Genomic DNA, 19788 nt, shown 5'->3' with positions numbered 1-19788 from the left:
GCTACAACTTTTTTTGGTATGAAACCTGCCTCTGGGAGAGGATGTGGCCTAATGGCTTCGGCGGTCGACCTCGAATCAGGGGAACAACCGGGTTTGAGTCTCTGCAATGACACTCAACATTCTATAATTCTGGGCAAATCACCTAATCTCCCTGTGCCTACAGTGGCGGCTGGTGACATTCAAAAGTGGTGTGGTGTAAAACAATAGCCATACTTACAGTGCTGTGCCACTCACTAGTGCCTAATCATGTAAGACTATGGATGTACTAGGCGACCTGGGTTATATACGTCACCGCACTGTGTGCTCATGGACGAATCCCCCAATCTCCCCGGGCATCAAATGTCAACTGTCAACAGAGGGAGTGCGGAGAACCGTGCTAAAACGTGTGGCTTAATCAAAGACGCACTTGACCACATTGTGTGCGCCTAGGCGAATCACCTAGTCTGCCTAAAGATCAGTTCACTGTGCCACTGGAATCAAGCTATCCTGGCTGAAGAGGGATGAAACCCCGAGACCGGTCCTAGGATGCTTGTTTCCGGTCCAGGGAGGACCTGGCTTAGCAGTTTGGGCTGGACTGTTCCCATGAGGCACAGGGTCAAGACTGATTTGCATATGGTCAGGTCTAAACTGGGGTGGCAAGGTGAGCAAAAGAATGATGGATTTAACCCAGATCTCTTGACTGGGGGTCAATGCTTTGATTTGTTCTGCATTCCGTCCCTCAATTGTGTATCTTTTGCTTTCTTGCCCTAAGTGCGTCAGGTATGCCCAGACGTGGGTCCTGGGCTCACTGGGCCACTGGAATCAAGCTATCCTGGCTGAAGAGGGGTGAAACTCCGAAACCGGTCCTAGGATGCTTGTTTCCGGTCAAGGGAGGACCTGGCTTGGCAGTTCGGGCTGGACTGTTCCCATGAGGCACAGGGTCAAGACTGATTTGCATATGGCCAGGTCTAAACTTGGGTGGCATGGTGAGCAAAAGAATGATGGATTTAACCCAGATCTCTTGACTGGGGGTGAATGTTTTGATTTGTTCTGCATTCCGTCCATCAATTGTGTATCTTTTGCTTTCTCGTCCTAAGATCAGTTCTCAACTGTCAAAAAAGGGGGTGCTGAGAAGCGGGCAAGTGAGGCACTATATAAGTAAGAGGACCACTTGCGCAGAGTAGCTCACTCTCTGAAAGTTCCAAGAGAGACCAGGTTCACTTATCTGTGCGCCTCCTGGGTGCGGATACCAATCTCTACGCACCCGGCCCGCCCCTCCGTAAATAACTCTTTTGACAGACAGAACTACTAAATTCTCGAACAAACGTAAACTTTGCAGCAAGCTTCAGTGAAGATAGGTTCATGAAATACCCCCTTACCAAAATCCCAGCAGCGGAAACTGCTCGCTCCTCCTCCCAGAGACCTCCAGGCGCAGGGTGGGGCGAAGGATGGTCACGTCTCCCCCAGATCAGAGCGCCTCGGCGGTTCATGCAGGCCGTCTGGATCTGCCAAGTCCATCTGCGCTGCTCTAACCAAACACTCGGTGGGGAAAGAAAGAGGGAGGGCCGACACGCTCCAGCAGGCACTGGGAACGGCAGCAGCGGCTCGCTCCAGCAGCAGCAGCACCGCTCCTTTCTTCACTGTGCGCGGGCTCAATCAGTGCCAGCCGAGCCAGGCCTCTTCTCCCAGCCACCAGCCAATGGCAGCCCAGGACCCAAGCCCTCGTTAGCGGACTGCGAGAGGCCACTTCCGCGAGTGTGGCAACCCCTCCGAGCCAATACAGACGCTGCTCCACCAGCGCCAGGATTGGCTTAGCAGGGATACTAGCCACCCATTAGGAGACCAAGGGCTACGGCATTGATCAACCCTCGCTCTCCTAATGCGCAGCCGCCAGCCACAGCAAACACTAGTGCGCATGACTGGGCTGGTCGGAAAAATTCTCCGACCCAAACCTAACATGCACACTGCTGCCTGCTGTGCGCTCCGCGCCACCCCCTGGCCTGCTGAGTCTGACAATGACATGTCAGACTCAGTCAGCATGACGCCGGGAGTCAACCTGCTGGCTGCCCCACCCACTCCCTTCAGACAGAGCTGCTGAGGGGGCTGAGCCTCAGCCTATCTGCTAAATGCCCCGGGAGTCAGCGGGCGCGGCTTGCGGGTCAACGCCCCAGCGCCCTAATGGACGCACCACCACTGTGTGCCAAACAAAAGTGAATGTGTCCTCCTATAATGCAACTGGTGCTCATGTAAAGTGCTCTGATACCGTCCGGTCAAGTTTGCGCTATATAAAACTCCGGAACAAAAAATAAAGGCCATCAGTGTAGCTTTGAAAGTGGCTGCCATGCTGAATTCCAGTGCCATGCTAAAGCAATGCTCAGTGCTGCTTCTCCACAAGAAGCTCAGGCCCTAGCACCGAGCCTGTTGACGCTGCAACAATGTACCAAGTCCCATGTCTGGAAGGTTGTCACTCAGTGTGTTTTGTGGACGCAAAGCAGAGTTTGATTACACCAAACTCTGGAAGATTTTTGTAAACATTTTAAACTTAGTATCATCATGGACGTGATGATAGTTACTAAAAAACAGGGCTTCAAACCTGCAAAGTGAACTGAAGTGGGCTTTCATGAAGATATGAAGCTTTGAAATTCGCACATTTCCACTTGAGAAATGTTTGTGCTTTAAACATGTACAAATGTGCACAACAAACTTAGTGAGGGGGCGGGGGTGGGGGCAGACAGAATTTTCGCAGAGGTTTTAACACATTGATTAAGGACCGTAGCCATCCTCTGGAAGTCCCGCAGAACTTGAGTGTGACACTGTCTCATACCTCATGTAGGTTGTAGCAAGCTGTAGGTTGAGCTGGACTCAGCCGCGGTCCGTGCAGGTAAAAGTGGTGGAGCTGGATTGGGTGTCGGGGATTGGACAGACGACCACGAGGGAAAATTAAATACATAATTAATTTTCCCTCGTCGAAGTCTGTCGAAATCCCCCCTCACCCGTCTCCACTGCTACTACCAGCACGGGCCACGGCTGGCTGTACTAGCTTATATCAGGTATTAAAATATGTAACCGAAGCGGGTTGTGGTAGTTTGACATATATTGCAGTGTGGGTTTCCGAATACCAGTGCACTCAGAGCCATAACCATTGGAAAACAAAGCGCAACAGGCCAACGAGCCTCTGAAGTATTTCCACAATGATTTCACCTGAACATCAACTTTCCCAAAAACTGCTAATCTTTCATTGAATGTGAAAGAAACCGCATGTGCCTCAGCGCTTCTCAGTGTGTTAGAATTTCACTTGAATTGTCAAAGCCCTCGGAAGTCACTTCTGTCCTAGACTTTATTGGCTGTGTGGACTTCCTTGTCCAGCTGTGGTGGTGACCAGGTGCATATGATGAGGCCCCCCATGCAGAAAGTGATGAAGGGTCTCCAAGTCTCCAATATTTCACAAAAATGGGCTAGGAAGTGTGGGGAATGCTGGGGATATATCCCCCAGATTTTGTAGTGGGGGGACACGGGGACAATGGTGGGGGGGACAAAGGGGACTTAATAATTTCCCCCTCTCTTCTGTCAATCGCAGGGCCATTGGCACGTCAAAGCACTAGTTGGCCCTGCACTTGACCTGTGACCTTCCCTTTTGTTGTGCAGCAAACCTCCAGGAATTTTTTCTCACCTCGCCCTCATGCCATGGCTGCCTGCAGTCTGCACTTCTGGGACAAAGAAACAGAGGTAGTTTGTTGATTGATTTCTGCATCCTGCCCCTAGTCAGCCCGGACCCTACCTTATTTGACTGTGCAATTCAGCCACTCAAAGGCTAATGTTTTGTTGAAATGGTTATTTTGAGCAGTTGAACCTCACCCTGGAACATGGGAACAATTAGCATCAGACATCGTCTAAGCACACATCTTGGGTTACGCTGTGTCAGATGGGTTGGTCTGGCCTAGTATTAACACAAAAATTATAATGTAAATCCCACTACTTAGTATTATTTCATGTTATAGCGCTACTCAACCCAATCCAGGGTTCGGAGCGCTTTAGATCACACATACACATTATACATTGACAATAAATCATGTGCGTGTAAATCAATTTACACGATGTGTTACATAGGATAGTGAGGGTTACAAGGTGTAGGAGTCACATATAATTTCCTACATAGTTCACTGTGCTATATTTGAAGGATTATAATTTATGAACTGCAAGTAACTAAAGGATCCTTGTGTTAAAAGAAAATAACCCACTTCCCCATCTACATAAAATAAAAATCTGTCCTCTGTGTGTCACATGATGTGCTTTGCGGGAGACATATTAAACCTTTATGCTACTTTGATTCATAATTGGGACTAGAAAAAACACCTGTCTCTGAAGCAAGTGCATTAACCTTCAGAATTATTTTACCATTATTATTATAATCTGATATTTACTTGGAAAATAAATATCTATGCAGCAGGTGCCTTAACCCCATAAGATATTTTAGAATTAAGACTTTGCAACCAATTAAGCAGAACAGATATACTGCAACGATTCTCCTTGTTTTAATTTCTTTCTGGCAGAGTTTTAATAAAAACATGTATAAGTGGAGGCCCAGATCTTGCACTGGAGTTCCATCACTTTTTTGGCACATCTTTCGACACAACATATGATTTGTTAAATATTGAAATGCGCTCAAATGTACTCATGATAGACCTGCTTAACATATGTGAGGTCTTAGACTCTGATGTCATTTTTTGTGATATCACTTCCTGTGAGGTCATGGGTTGTGATGCCATGTGCAATGTCACACGCTGTGATGTCACTTACATACTGCCTAACTTGGCTAGTGCTCCACTTCTTTTTTTGGGACTTGTGCCCTGGTAGGAGAAGTATAATAGACAATTGGTGTTGGTGGTTGTAGGAGGCTGGCTTAGTATATGGTGCACACTCTCAGGAGTGATGTACATTGCACTAATCCAGGCAACTCTTATGGTGATTTTAGTGGTCTTTGATAAACATAGAAAGCTCTCTAGGTGGTAGCTATGTAGAGAAGCCTTCAGGCTTATCTTGAAGGAGTGTAAATCAGCTTGTTTTACCATATTTAATCAACAGTATAGATTAGATGAAAAAAACACAGTGTTTATTAAAATAAGTTTATTATTCAAAACAATCACTAACACATTGGAATATCTCCCACCTAGAGATATCAACAATACCCACAAGAATACTTCAAAAGAATCAGCTGGAATATACACTGGTTTCCAGGGGGGGATACCAAACCATATACTAATGAAGTGGAATGCGAATTGCCAAGGAGGAAGGGACTTGGACCAGAAGACTCAGAGGAACTGGGGACACAAGGAACCACCCAAGCTAAGTACCCAGGAACCCCACAAAGGCTGTGTGCAGAGAGGAAAAACAGCCGCCTGCCAACTGAAAGTCAATGGAGAAGTTGCAGTTGCTGTTTTAAAGAAGGACCCTTCTCAGAGGACCCCAAAGAAACCCTTTGGAAGATGGGAGGTTGGAGAGCAACCCCACCCATGGATGCCCCAGGATAACTCCACCAGGGAAGCCGGATGCATAGGGGTGAGGTGACATCGGAACCTGCAGTAGATGGAAATGGAAGACTTTGAAAAAGATGCCTCTGGAGAACCCTGTGAAGGAGTCCGGTGGAATCCGAGAGTGTATTCTTGAAGAGGAGAACCTGCAAGCAGTGGGGACAGAGTCAATGCCACTCGGAAGTGGCCAGGAGGCGCACGAGGACAAAGCCCACTAATGTCAGGAGGTTTAGGAGTAACTTTGTCGCCTGCAGTTGTGAGGACCAGGTGATGCTGAGGAAGATCACGAGCCATCTGACATCGGGTGTCGGTGTCTAGGTGGTTGTGTCCGGCGGGAGCTCCAACAAGCCTTGGTAGCCGCAACTAGCATGGAAAGCAAAAAGATGCAAACGTTGGGGCCAGCAAGGTCCAAGGGACTCACCAAGTGTAGGAGAGTCAGAGCAGGCCCGAGCAAGCAGGGGAGCCCACTGAAGCAAAGGAAGACCCTCAAGAGGACCCACAGGCCGAAGACACAGGAGTCGCAAGAGGACCTCAGGAAGCTCACCAAAGATGAGGCCCATGGTGCAGAGGATGCAGTAAGTATGCTGATCTTCAAGGGATGAGGTGATGGATGCTGGAGCTTCTTCTAGCCCAAAGATCTCTGGAGTGCAGAGCCAACTAGCCTTGTCAATGCAAGTCGACGCGCTGTACAGGGGTTTGGTCCCCGAGACTCTGACAAGGGATACTGTGCTCAAAATTGCATAGTAGACAGGTTAGGCCTCGAGGGAGCTGCAGAACCACCACCTGTGTTGCTGGGCCTGGGGAAGTCCATAGGATGACAGGAGCAACAGACCGGTCAGCTTTGTTGTGGTGGCTGCAGATGCAGGGGAGTGACTCCTTCATTCTAAGGGAGATTACCTCGGATGTCCTTGATGCTCACAGGCCTTCTGGAGAACCTGGATGAAGCACAGACACAGACGACGCAGACTTGAAGAACAGCGAGACCAGGAGCAGCAGGAGTCTCCCTTGATACAGTCTCAGTTCCAGTCGGAGTCCAACGGAGTCTAAGTGTCCAGTTGGTCGAAGAGTGAGTCTTGTTTCACGATGAATCTGAGGACCCATCCACAGAGGAGCCCTTAAGTACCCTAGGGAAAGGGTTCGAATGACTCAGGGGTCCCTCCCAGAGGAGTGGCTGGACAGAGGGGAGGATACTCCCCTGTCCTTTGTCCAGTTTCGCGCCAGAGTGAGAACCAAGGAATCCTGAACTGGCCCAAACTGTAGTATGCAAGGAAGGTTGCAAATGTACCCTTCAAAGCAGTCTAGGGTGCTGGAAAGCGCACCCTCACCAGCCCAGTACACTATCTCCTGTCTGGCAGGTGGTCACTCCTCCCTGTGACACGAAACCTACTGTTTTACCTTTCCCTGCTCGAGCTTAGCTCAGCAGCAAGAGGGCAGAATCGTGTCTGTAGTCAGCGAGGCTGTTACTGGGAACACAGAGGGGTCCCCTAAGTACATGGGATCATACTTCCAGCACAGGCATCAGTGTTGTGTTATGATTTCAACATGTTTGATACCAAACATGAACAGGTTCAGTGCAACCATTATATAGTTAGACATCTCGTAATGACTGATGTCCACTATATACCTTAAAATGACTGACCGCACTTACAAAGCCTGGAGAATCGACTCTGGGTTTTGTAGGGGTGTCCTGCTCATGCAGGTGCTTCTTCACACCTGTAACCGAGCACCTTGCCCTCAGAACTAAAGGGTCTACCATCGGGGTGACTTATAGGTTTTAAGTGCAGTGACCTCAGATACAAGGAATCATATATCTGTCTTGAGAGGTGCAAGCACCATCTCACACAGACTGCAATGGCAGGCCTATAGTCTGAGTTTAAGTGAAATCCCACGGGCGACATAATGCATGCTTCAGCCCATAGGAGGCCCTTGGTGTACCTATGCCCTGGGTACCTTAGTACCATATACTAAGGACTTATAAGGTTACACCAGTAGCCAATTGTGGATATACCAAAGTAATTACCAGAGCTAATTTAGGAGAGAGAGCATAGTTGTTGGGGTCCTGATTAGAAAAATTCCAGCAGACTACAGTCAAAACACACTGACACCAGGCAAAAAGTGGGGGTAACCATGAAAGCAGATCCAACGTTCCTCCACAACTCCCCTCCCCCAAACGTAAGCACATGAGACTAACCTTGCCCAGTTGAGTCTTCAATTACTAAGTGGAAATATCTGGAAGTCAATCTGCGTTGACATGGTTACTCCCAGGTCTATGTTCCATGTAAAGGTCCATCCCCTGTAGGGAAATAGACCGCCTCAAACGTCTGGGGTTTTCACCCTTCATCTGTTTAAGCTATAAGAAGGGCTTATGGTCTGTCTGAACAATGGAGTGAGTGCCAAACAGCTATGGTATCACATTCTTCAGGGTCCAGACCACAGCAAAGACCTCCCTCTCAATAGCTGACCACCGCTTCTCCCTGGGGGTCAACCTTCGGCTTATAAAAGCTACTGGTTGATGCTGGCCCTCTGCATTAGGCTGTGACAATACTGCACCTATTTCTATCTCAGAAGCATCTGTCTAGACAAGGAATGGTTTGGAGGAGTCAGGACTTTGCAGAATTGAGCACACAGCTTGCTTCTGAGGAAATATGAATTTTGTGATCAGTTATGTCCCCTATCGTAGACCCCAACGGCTCCATGTGCATGCTATAGGTACATGTATGTTCCCTCCAGTTCCAGTTTTGAAGACGCAAATATATGTGCGTCCACCGTCAACATGTCCTCTTTCAGATCCGCCATGAATGGGTCAGATATTCCATTCCTAAGTATGAAAGGCCACCGACTTTATGTGGTTCACTTTCCACATTTTACAGATTCAGGCGAGTAGGCCCTGAATTCTGTCATCAAGCCTTTTCCTGCCTTCTGCCTCTGAAAGCTCCAGTCCGAGCCTGCATCTGTATCCATGAACTTTGTCCTACTCCCTTCGCGGCTAACGGTGCCTGATCCAGCCTGTTGCCTGCCAAAAACTGTATTTCACCTTCAAGATTATCTGCTCCGCTCCTCATCCGATGCATTCCTGTCTAGTAGTTTAGGTAAACATTCTTCCAGCTACCGTGCAAAGGGCCAGGCCTCACTGTCCTCATGCAAGTAATTCATAGCCCCTGTTACCATGGAAGATTCCTGCCCCCTCGCATCTCATGTAGACACTTAGACGCTTGTACACGCACCAACAGTCAGTATAGAATAGATTCTGTCCGAGAGACCTTTCCTTTTGGATAATACAGTTCTTTAAACATAAGATGTTAGATATGATTTGGGATTAGGTTGACATGACCCCCAGACTTCTGTCTCCACATGTAGAGCTAAATGTCAAGTCCCCTTCACCCTCTAGTTGCACGTCAATCACACGTCATGCGGCTGCGCGCGCATCTCTGCCAAATATTTCTGCTGACATTGCAGGATTCTCTTATGGATCCACCCACTTGTGACATCATGTATAATGACGTTTACTAAGTTACGCCTATATGTCCGCCTTTTTTAGTTACGTATGCATATTTTATCTGTATTATCAGCTGTTACGCCTCTTGCATCTGTCTTAATGTAATGCGTTCCATATAAATACCATTACCTGTCAATAATGTATTGCCTTCCTTCCTGAACCCCCATGGTGATGGAATTGGAAGCCTGCAGTTCGAATTGTAATTCCTTTGTAGAGGAATAAAGCCTTTTAGAACCTCTAATACCACGGATTCTGCCTCTTATATTTACTGAGTTATTCTTACTAGACTTTACCGCATAAAAAATAGTACCGGTAATGAAATATTTACCACATAAATTGGCGCCCGAACAGGGACACTTTCTCATCTCACGCGCCGGAGGTGCGTTGCAGGCCCGGTCTCCTGCCACAGCTGAACGGACAAAAACGCGTACCTGCAGGATTTCCTGTATCTCCCTCCGGCCAAGCGGGGGTGACTGAGGCTGCGATCAACACCCAGACGAGGCGGTGAGAAGTGCGAAGTATCCCGACCAGAGCCTAGCTGAGAGAGCAAGATCCGAGGTATACAGAGGCCCACCAGGTTCCGAAGTTCCGAGTCCAGTCGAGTCCAGTCGAGTCGAGTCCAGTCCGGTCCAGTCCAGTTCAGTTCCGAGGCCTTCCGTTCCGCGCTACCCGGTGAGTACCATTGCCGGGGAGGCATTTAACGTGCACATAGTCTGTGCCGGTCAAGACGGGTTTGGGTACACAAATCCGGTCTGCACTGTTTCAGCAGTGTATCTGTACTGTTTAGCAGTATATCTAGTATGTCTTACATATAATTAAGTATTATCTAGTGTCAGTAATATGTCAGTAACTAGTTTCTTATTAGTTATCATCGTTCGTTAAAACTGTTAAATGTTAAATGTTTTAAATACGTTCTATATATTGTGGTGTGAATGATTGTTCCTCATTGTGTTTTACTGTATTACGTGTGTTCAAGGTTAAGTAACCAGATCTAAAAATGCCGCTCTTTTCGAAACTAAGACAGATCAAAACCAGAAAAGGTGTACTCGAAGAAGCTGTTCCCATTCCACCTAGGGACACTCCAGGATACTTTATGTATCATAAGCATGGCCTAGATGCCGTATTATTTCTTGATTTATGGGTGGACTACACCAAAGAGTTACCAGAGAGTCAGAGATGGCCCGCAGCGGGGACCTGGGATGCAGATTGCATCATGAGAGTAGAAGAAGAATTATGGAAAAAGAAAGCTAGACAGTCACAGAAAGATGCCATTGAATTATGGCGTAAAGAATCATATAGACGTACAGAAAAAGCGCTCAGACAGGAAGAGAAAGGTAGGGAGAATTCAAATAAAGCCCGAGAAAATCTATTAATTGAGGAAGGTACCCGAGTAAAATCAGAACAAGTAGATAGACAAAGAAACACTCTTATGAATGGTATGTATCCTCTTCTGGCCGAAGGGTTACCTAAGGCTACCCCGGAAATACCAAAAGACTTAACTCCTCCATTGCTCCCGATAAAAGCACATCCCAAAACACATCCCAAAACAGCAAAGGACGTTTTCCTTTCCTCCTATTTAGATGACGTAGCTCCCGAGTATGCTAATACCATACCACACACACCGCATGACGATGGTGTTCAACGTCAAGATCATCCGTCTGTATCCCCGCAACAACAAACTCCTACGCCCATTCCCACAGGTCCATCTGTTTCTACTATTTTTCCCGCATCTACAATTTCTATCTTACGTCCAACAAATCCTTTTTTGTCCAGCACCTCAGATGGTGCTACAGGAGGTACGACAGACATGTTTGCCACACCGCCGCGAAATAAACAGACCCTTAGAGATTTAGCACTCCAACGTACACCCCAACTAGCGACATCCGACATGTTTAAAGAACAGCTTGTGGATTGTAGATACGATCCAGTACCAGGTAAACAGGACAGATTGCTAATATCATCACTACGTATACGACGAGCTACATTGTATTTAATGACGATACCAGGAATGGTTGAACACCTAGACAATATATATCACTTTGTCCAAACAGGGCGAGGTCCAGAAAGTATTAACGAAGCTATGGAATACCAAAAAGTGGATGTCCAAAGACAACTACTACGTTTTTTCATAAACTGCGTGATTAGGAACCAAGACAGGCCTGGGGCAGATCATGATACCATACAAAAACTTGCCAAATGGGGTCAGAACATATCAGACGAGAAACATGATAAACAGGCGTGTATAGTCGCCATGTATCGAAAGATCCGCAAAGAAGTAGAAAGAATACATAAAGAAAGACTAGAAGCAGACAGAATTGAATCAGAGGAAGAGGAGGAGCAAGAATCAGAACAATTAGATACGATAGCTTACGTAGGTAGAGGAAGACCCCATAATAATGCTAGAGGCTTTAATGATCCGATACGTCCGATACGTCCAGAATGTAATAGACATTTTCAACCCCCTATGTTAAATATAAGGTCCCCTGAACACCTATTCCAAGCCGCTGATAAATTACTCCGAGATCGAAGGGGGTACCATATGCTCGATTCCATGGACGAACAAGAATTAGCCAGGTCAGCAGTACAATGGGCTGACAGTCCCAGCGAATACAATGATGATGCACTAGCACACACGTTTCTGAATCTTGCCCCATACGAACAGCGTTTAGCTAGTATATACATGATTCAACACCTCCTTATATTATATAAAAGCCAACACTCCGATCCAGGACCCTTACCTGACATATTGACCGAACTACTCACGAATAAATGGAGAGGGTCAGGTACTGATTTGATTAAAGAAATTCTAGAATTTCGAAACCAGTATATAGCTTTCGTGTGCCCAGAACACGTTCCGGTTCCCATTATGGGAAGAAAAATGTATCACATAGATAGACTGAATCCGTTACGCGAAGTACACCCAATCAGAGGTGAAGGTAATAACTTTACACGCGTGTTTGTGTACACGCCTATAACCAAAATTGAATTATTAGAAATGAAGAAAGTAGTACCCAGCCATGACAAAGATCCAGCAGGTTTCCACCGTGAGATAAAAGACATGTTACTCATGGGAGAGTATACCTACCCCGACATTATGAAAATATTGAAAGTGTTAATGCCTGCCGGTATTTACGAGAAACTCAAAGAAAAGGAATGGGAGGTGGGAGACCAAAAGATAGATTGGACAGCATTAGAGAACGAAGAAAAGGCCCGAGCTGCAGGATCAGGGCTTGGGGAAAAGACTACAGCACTACCAGGATTACTAGTGCAGGTACTGCCACGTTTATTAACTACGAAAAAGGAGGACTGGGGTGCAATATCAGCCTGTAAACAAAAGCAAGATGAAGACACTAGTGATTTCTATTCCCGATTTGAAAAATGTTTTGGTATAAATAGTGGCATAAAAGCCAGTAGTGAGTCATATCCACATCTGTTTGTGACAAAATTAGTTGAAAATTCCCTGCCACAAGTTAAGAATAGAGTATTGAAATTTGAGAGTACCTGGCAAGGTAACACCCGTCACAGATGTTACAGATGTTACAATATCACCACAATAGAATTAGAGAAGAACAAGAACATGAACAAAGACGTATGAAAGATACGAAAATGAAAATGCTTGTTGCTCAGTCAGTTCCAGCTGATGGTCATAAAAAGGGTGATTCAACAGGTCCAGTTAAAGGGACATGCAACTATTGTAAACAACAAGGTCATTATATACACGATTGTCCAGTCCTGAAACATAATATTGCCACAGGTAGAACCCAGGAAAGACCGCGTCCACCTAGACAGGATCAGAATTAACAACAAATCCCTCAGCATGCACAACCTAGGTCAGCTCCGCAACAACTAGCTCCGCAACAGGCAGCTCCACAACAGACCGTAGCACCACCACAAGCGCAGCCTATTGCTGCCACACAAGCAACAACACAACAGATGTATCAGTATGCACAAGCAGATTATCCCGATTATCAGCGATACACATGAAATAGCCTAGAGAGGGAAGTTGGCTTACCCCTTATTGAGGTTCCTGTAGACCAAGAGGGACCTTATGTACATAGTGAACTATTAGGGGAAGACAGAAAGTTTTTACTTGATACAGGGGCAAGCAGAACAACTATACGACGCAGTGAAGTTCCAGGGGCACCCCTCTCAGGCTCACAGAATATTTCCCTTGGATTCTCAGGAAAGCCTATCATTAATGAAGTAACGCAACCTCTTCCACTTACGGTTGGTCCATTGACACGAACTACAGATTTATTGCTTACTAAATCATGTCCAGAAAACTTGTTAGGCATAAAAACATTGAAAGCTCTAGGAGCTATAATATGTTGTTCTCCGGAAGGAGTACGACTATTTTTACGTGACTTTAAAGGTCACTACGTGTCCAGAGACATGGATCACCGGCTGCAGAATTTACCTACACATTTATGGGCACAAGGCCCCACTGATGTTGGTTGCATGAATATTACACCATATCGTGTCACACTGAAAACAGGAGTAGTACTCCCACGAATGCGCCAATACAAGTTACCACAAGATGCTGTTGTGGCTTTGCTGCAAATCATTGACGAGCTCATGGCACAAGGAGTGGTTGTAGAAACCGACTCCAATGTATGTAATTCCCCGATAATTCCGATCCTTAAAAGAACGGATCCAAAAGCACCACCAGTATATCGATTAGTTATTGATCTGCGCGAATTAAATAAATGTATTGTACCACAATACCCTGTGGTCCCAGATATCTCTTCATTACTAACAGCTATTGACTCAGAAGCAACGTTCTTCACTGTAATTGATCTCAAGAATGCTTTCTTTAGCGTCCCAATAGATCCGGAAAGTCAATATCTGTTCGGATTCAGTTTAAATGGACGAAGTTTTAAATTCACACGCGCACCTCAAGGATTTACAGAAAGCCCCAGCATCTATAGCCAAGCACTGAAACGAGAACTTGACAGTATCCACATGCCAGTTAACACTGCCTTGCTTCAATATGTCGATGATCTGCTGATCACCGCCCGAAGCGAACCTGAATGTGAAACAGCGTCACTGACGGTTTTGAAATTTCTGGCCGACAAGGGGCACAAGGTGTCCCCTTCTAAGCTGCAATTCTGTGTCCAGCGAGTTGTTTACCTTGGGCACTCGCTGTCCAAGGAGGGAAGACAGCTTACACCCGACCGCATCCAGTTAATTGCTAACATGCCACCGCCCAAGACACAAAAGGAGGTGCGGGCTTTTATAGGTCTCACTTCATACTGTAGGCAGTGGATCCCTCAATATGCATTTCTAGCAAAACCACTCATCCAGTTGACAACACAGGAGGCAGCTACATCGACTGTCCTCCCTTGGACTCAAGAACATACACATGCTTTTGAAAGCTTAAAGAAAGCTTTATGCCAAGCACCTGTTTTAGCAACACCATGTTACAGTAAACAGTTTACACTCTTTGTTACAGAACGCGACGGTACTGCCTTGTCAGTACTCACTCAGGAACAAGCAGGATCACACAAACCATGTGCTTATTTCTCTAGTACGTTAGATCCAGTAGCTCAGGCTCTTCCTGCGTGCCTGAAATCAGTGGCAGCAACAGCTTTAGCAATCAGACAAAGCGATGCCATAGTGTTAGGACATCAATTGACAGTACAAGTACCACACGCAGTAGAGGTTCTCTTGAACCGCACACAAACACAACACTTGACTATAGCGAGACTCACCGGTTACGAATTGACATTGTTTCAGCCACACATAGAAATCAGACGTTGTAATACGTTAAATCCTGCCACACTTTTGCCAGTAAATGGAACAGATCGATTAGCACATGATTGTATTGAAGTCATTACTATCACGACGAAACCCAGACAAGACTTGACAGATATCCCTTTATCAGATCCCGACTTGACATTGTATGTAGATGGTTCATGTATGAGAACAAGTACAGGAGAGTTAGTGGCCGCTTACGCAGTCACAACAGACACTGAAGTCATTGAAACAAATTGTATTAACACTTTGTCAGCTCAAGCAGCAGAGCTCATCGCTCTGACACAAGCCTGTACTCAAGCCAAAGATAAGAAAGTCAACATATACACAGATTCACGTTATGCATTCGGAGTCGTCCATGACTTCGGCGTACTGTGGCGAGAGAGAGGTTATTTAACTTCTCACGGCACCCACATCCAACACGGACCCCTCATTCAAGCCCTATTAGACGCGATTCATTTACCTACTGCAATATCGATTATGAAATGCAAAGCCCATACAAAAGTTACCGATATCATTTCTCAGGGTAACGACCTAGCTGACAGAACAGCTAAACAGACTGCTCAGAACCAGACTCATATAACTGACGCGACAAAGACAATAGTTCCGACACCAACACATTGCATGACAGTTAAGGATCCTGCCCTTGATGTAATTGACATACAGACACATGCTACACCAGAAGAAATAAAGAAATGGACTGAATTAGGAGGGATCCAAACGGATCAAGGATGGATGACGAAGGAAAAATCTATATGGTTTCTTCCCGACTCCATGGTTCAAGTCATCATTAACACAATACATAGTCCAGCGCACCTAGGAGAAAAAGCTATGCTAGACAGTATTCAACACATTTGGTTCAACAAACACTTGCGAGCAGCAGCCAAACAGAAAGTACGTACCTGTATGATATGTTGTCAGTTTAATCCAAGTAAAAGCATCCCCGTAGAGCAGGGTGGATTTCAACCTCCCGATCATGCTTTTGAAGCCCTCCAGATGGATTATATCCAGATGGAACGATGTCGAGGATTCAAATATGTTCTCGTAGTTGTTTGTGCTCTTTCCCGTTGGACAGAAGCCTACCCGGTTTCAGATTACACTGCCCCGACTACTGCCAAACAGTTAGTTCGAGAATTCTTCCCACGGTATGGTTTGCCACGTGTTGTCTACTCAGATAACGGCCAGCCATTCTCATCCGAACTAATGAAACACGTTTCCCTTTTGTTAGGCTACCAATGGAAATTCCACTGTGTCCGACATCCCGAGGCAGCAGGTCTCGTGGAACGCCATAATCAAACTCTGAAAATTAGATTGTCCAAAATATGTAGAGAAAAAGGTGTCGATTGGATAGTAGCCTTACCAGTTGCGCTCTTTTACATGAGAATGGTAGCACATTCTCGAACAGGGCTATCCCCGTACGAGGTGATCTTCGGTAGACCACCAAATATGTGGGGGACGCCTATACCTCGCAAAATCACTGATGTTGACTGTAATATGCTGACAGATTACCTGGCTTCCTTGATGTCTGCACTACAATCTTGTCGTTCACAGGTAGCTGCAGCTTTTCCCGATAACACTGAGGTGAAGCCCCATGACGTGGTTCCAGGTGACTTGGTTCTGGTACGGAATTTCGACCGGAAGACCCAACTGGAGCCTAGGTGGAAGTCGCCTAAACTCGTTCTACTAACAACAAGGACAGCCGTGAAGATCGAGGGACGTAAAGGGTGGTTGCACTCGAGTCATATCAAAAATTTTTATGGACTACCGTCCAGTGTGAACACTCAGCCCTGCATGCCCTCACAGACAGACTCAAAACTCCCCTTGGTTGAACCAACAAAACACGAACTTTATAAACTGAAATTAACATCTAGCAAGTCAGACAATTTGATTGTTTAAGTCCTCTCCAAGGTGAATCGGTTGAATTTGTCTCTGACATGTATCCTCTAGACCGGAATAGAGAAAGAAATCGACAGATGCAACTTAAAAAGCATGCGTATTGTAAATCACTTCGTAGTCACTGCACAGTAACATTATTAATTTTGTTTTTTCTAAGTCTTCTGATCATCATTTCTAGTATATTGCTGCATATGTATTACCCTATTTCTAAACGTGCTTACAATGTTACTGCTGAACATTCTTTTAGTGAATTACCTCCGCATGAGTTGTCTTATAGATTTGCGCTGCGCAACAACACATTCATTAGTATGTTACATCATTCCCATCAGACCAGCAATGCTACAAATTGTTGGGTATGTGGCCGACTCCCTCCCTATCAGAACTATAAGGGAGTTTTGCCCCTCTTTCCATATCCGTTCACACACAATGGCTCCTGTGGAGCATGGTTTAGTTTGATTAATTCCCTAGATTCAAATTCCGCAGTTTATCAAGACAACTGGGTATGGGGAAACCTGAACCTAGTTTTGCTTAAAGTCTGCTACCCTAACAAGGAGGGACTTCCCAAAAGAACAGGAACTGATCTAGAAAATGAAGTATATGGATTAGGTAATTTTACACTTAACCTCATGATCCTGAACGTTGAATCTGAAACTACACCAATCTTGCCCGCCATGTCAGTATTCCCAGTTAAAGGGGAATTATGTGTAAGAAAGAATGGTTCCATACACATGGGCCATAGTAAATGCACCACTGTAATAAAATTCAGTGATCAAGGCAAGTCTACATTTAGAGCTTCCCGTCATTCCTACTTCATATGTGGCCAGACCGCATATATACGTCTACCTCTAGATTGGGATGGTACCTGTTACATAGCATTCCTTCTGCCACCTGTTTTCCTAGCTCCTCCTGATTATCATAGAAATACCCATTTAGTACACAATAGACAGCAGAGAGATCTCCCGATTGTCGATTACACTGAAACGGCATGGGAGCAATACACAGATTTCAATAAAGGTTTCTTTCCCTATATAGGTACAGTCACTAATAGTAAGCTGATACGTAGATTAACTAGAACCCTTGAAGCAGTAGTGAACGAGACTACTTCCGCCTTAGGCAATTTAACAGAAGAGCAGTCTGCTATGCGGATTGTTGTGCTTCAAAATCGTCTTGTCCTTGACGTCATCCTGGCCGATAGGGGCGGAGCTTGTAGGGTCATCGGATCAAGTTGCTGCATTTTCATACCAGAAAATTCGCCGTCAGTATATAAAGCCATAACCCGCCTTCATAAGATTATAAGCCAGATACACCAGAGTCCAGGCACCTGGACTTGGTCCGGTTGGTTCTGGGGCGTGTTGTCCGCCTGGGGATGGAGGATCCTATCCTTCCTAGGTATTGGCTTCCTCATACTATTCAGTTGCTGCTTATGTCTACAATGTGGGCCAGCGATTTGCGGCCTGTGTGCCACATCGTGTATCCCACCTCCAAGTTTTCGTTCAAAATCCCGGAAGAAGAAAGAAGAACAAATGATGCTATATGAACAGATCGATGGATTGATGAAGATCGATATCACCTGAGGGTCCGTAGGGGACAAGGAGGGAATGAGGAAATATGAATTTTGTGATCAGTTATGTCCGCTATCGTAGACCCCAACGGCTCCATGTGCATGCTATAAGTACATGTATGTTCCCTCCAGTTCCAGTTTTGAAGACGCAAATATATGTGCGTCCACCGTCAACATGTCCTCTTTCAGATCCGCCATGAATGGGTCAGATATTCCATTCCTAAGTATGAAAGGCCACCGACTTTATGTGGTTCACTTTCCACATTTTACAGATTCAGGCGAGTAGGCCCTGAATTCTGTCATCAAGCCTTTTCCTGCCTTCTGCCTCTGAAAGCTCCAGTCCGAGCCTGCATCTGTATCCATGAACTTTGTCCTACTCCCTGCGCGGCTAACGGTGCCTGATCCAGCCTGTTGCCTGCCAAAAACTGTATTTCACCTTCAAGATTATCTGCTCCGCTCCTCATCCGATGCATTCCTGTCTAGTAGTTTAGGTAAACATTCTTCCAGCTACCGTGCAAAGGGCCAGGCCTCACTGTCCTCATGCAAGTAATTCATAGCCCCTGTTACCATGGAAGATTCCTGCCCCCTCGCATCTCATGTAGACACTTAGACGCTTGTACACGCACCAACAGTCAGTATAGAATAGATTCTGTCCGAGAGACCTTTCCTTTTGGATAATACAGTTCTTTAAACATAAGATGTTAGATATGATTTGGGATTAGGTTGACATGACCCCCAGACTTCTGTCTCCACATGTAGAGCTAAATGTCAAGTCCCCTTCACCCTCTAGTTGCACGTCAATCACACGTCATGCGGCTGCGCGCGCATCTCTGCCAAATATTTCTGCTGACATTGCAGGATTCTCTTATGGATCCACCCACTTGTGACATCATGTATAATGACGTTTACTAAGTTACGCCTATATGTCCGCCTTTTTTAGTTACGTATGCATATTTTATCTGTATTATCAGCTGTTACGCCTCTTGCATCTGTCTTAATGTAATGCGTTCCATATAAATACCATTACCTGTCAATAATGTATTGCCTTCCTTCCTGAACCCCCATGGTGATGGAATTGGAAGCCTGCAGTTCGAATTGTAATTCCTTTGTAGAGGAATAAAGCCTTTTAGAACCTCTAATACCACGGATTCTGCCTCTTATATTTACTGAGTTATTCTTACTAGACTTTACCGCATAAAAAATAGTACCGGTAATGAAATATTTACCACATATTATCAAATGCCTTCTGACAGCAAACTGTCCACTGAACTTACTTAGGCATTCTTTTGGAGGTGAGATCATTAAGGGATGGCACTATGGATCCATAATCCTTAATGAATCTTCTATAGTCCGCAATCAGGCCCAAGATATCTCTGACCGGAGTCTGGGTCGTGGAAGCAATCCAGTCCATGATGGTCTGAATATTGCTCTCCAATGGTTGAACTTGGCCTCCACCTACAAGGTGCCCCAAGTACACAACTCTGCTCTGCCCCATCTGGCACTTTCTGTCCTTGATCGTGAGGCCTGTCTTCTGCAGGGCCTCAAGTACATTTCTGAGGTGGATTGGGTGATCC

At 45.7% G+C, this 19788-nt stretch overlaps 1 protein-coding gene across 3 annotated transcripts in view; it reads right to left on the bottom strand.

The window, feature by feature from the left end:
- LOC146862826 (uncharacterized) overlaps positions 1-19788 on the bottom strand; it is a 354446-nt gene that overhangs the window by 207145 nt on the left and 127513 nt on the right. The window lies entirely within an intron of this gene.

The sequence above is a fragment of the Triturus cristatus genome, chromosome 2_2, assembly GCF_964204655.1.
Source record: "Triturus cristatus chromosome 2_2, aTriCri1.1, whole genome shotgun sequence".
Lineage (NCBI taxonomy): Eukaryota > Metazoa > Chordata > Amphibia > Caudata > Salamandridae > Triturus > Triturus cristatus.
This window is presented reverse-complemented; position numbering and strand designations above follow the sequence as displayed.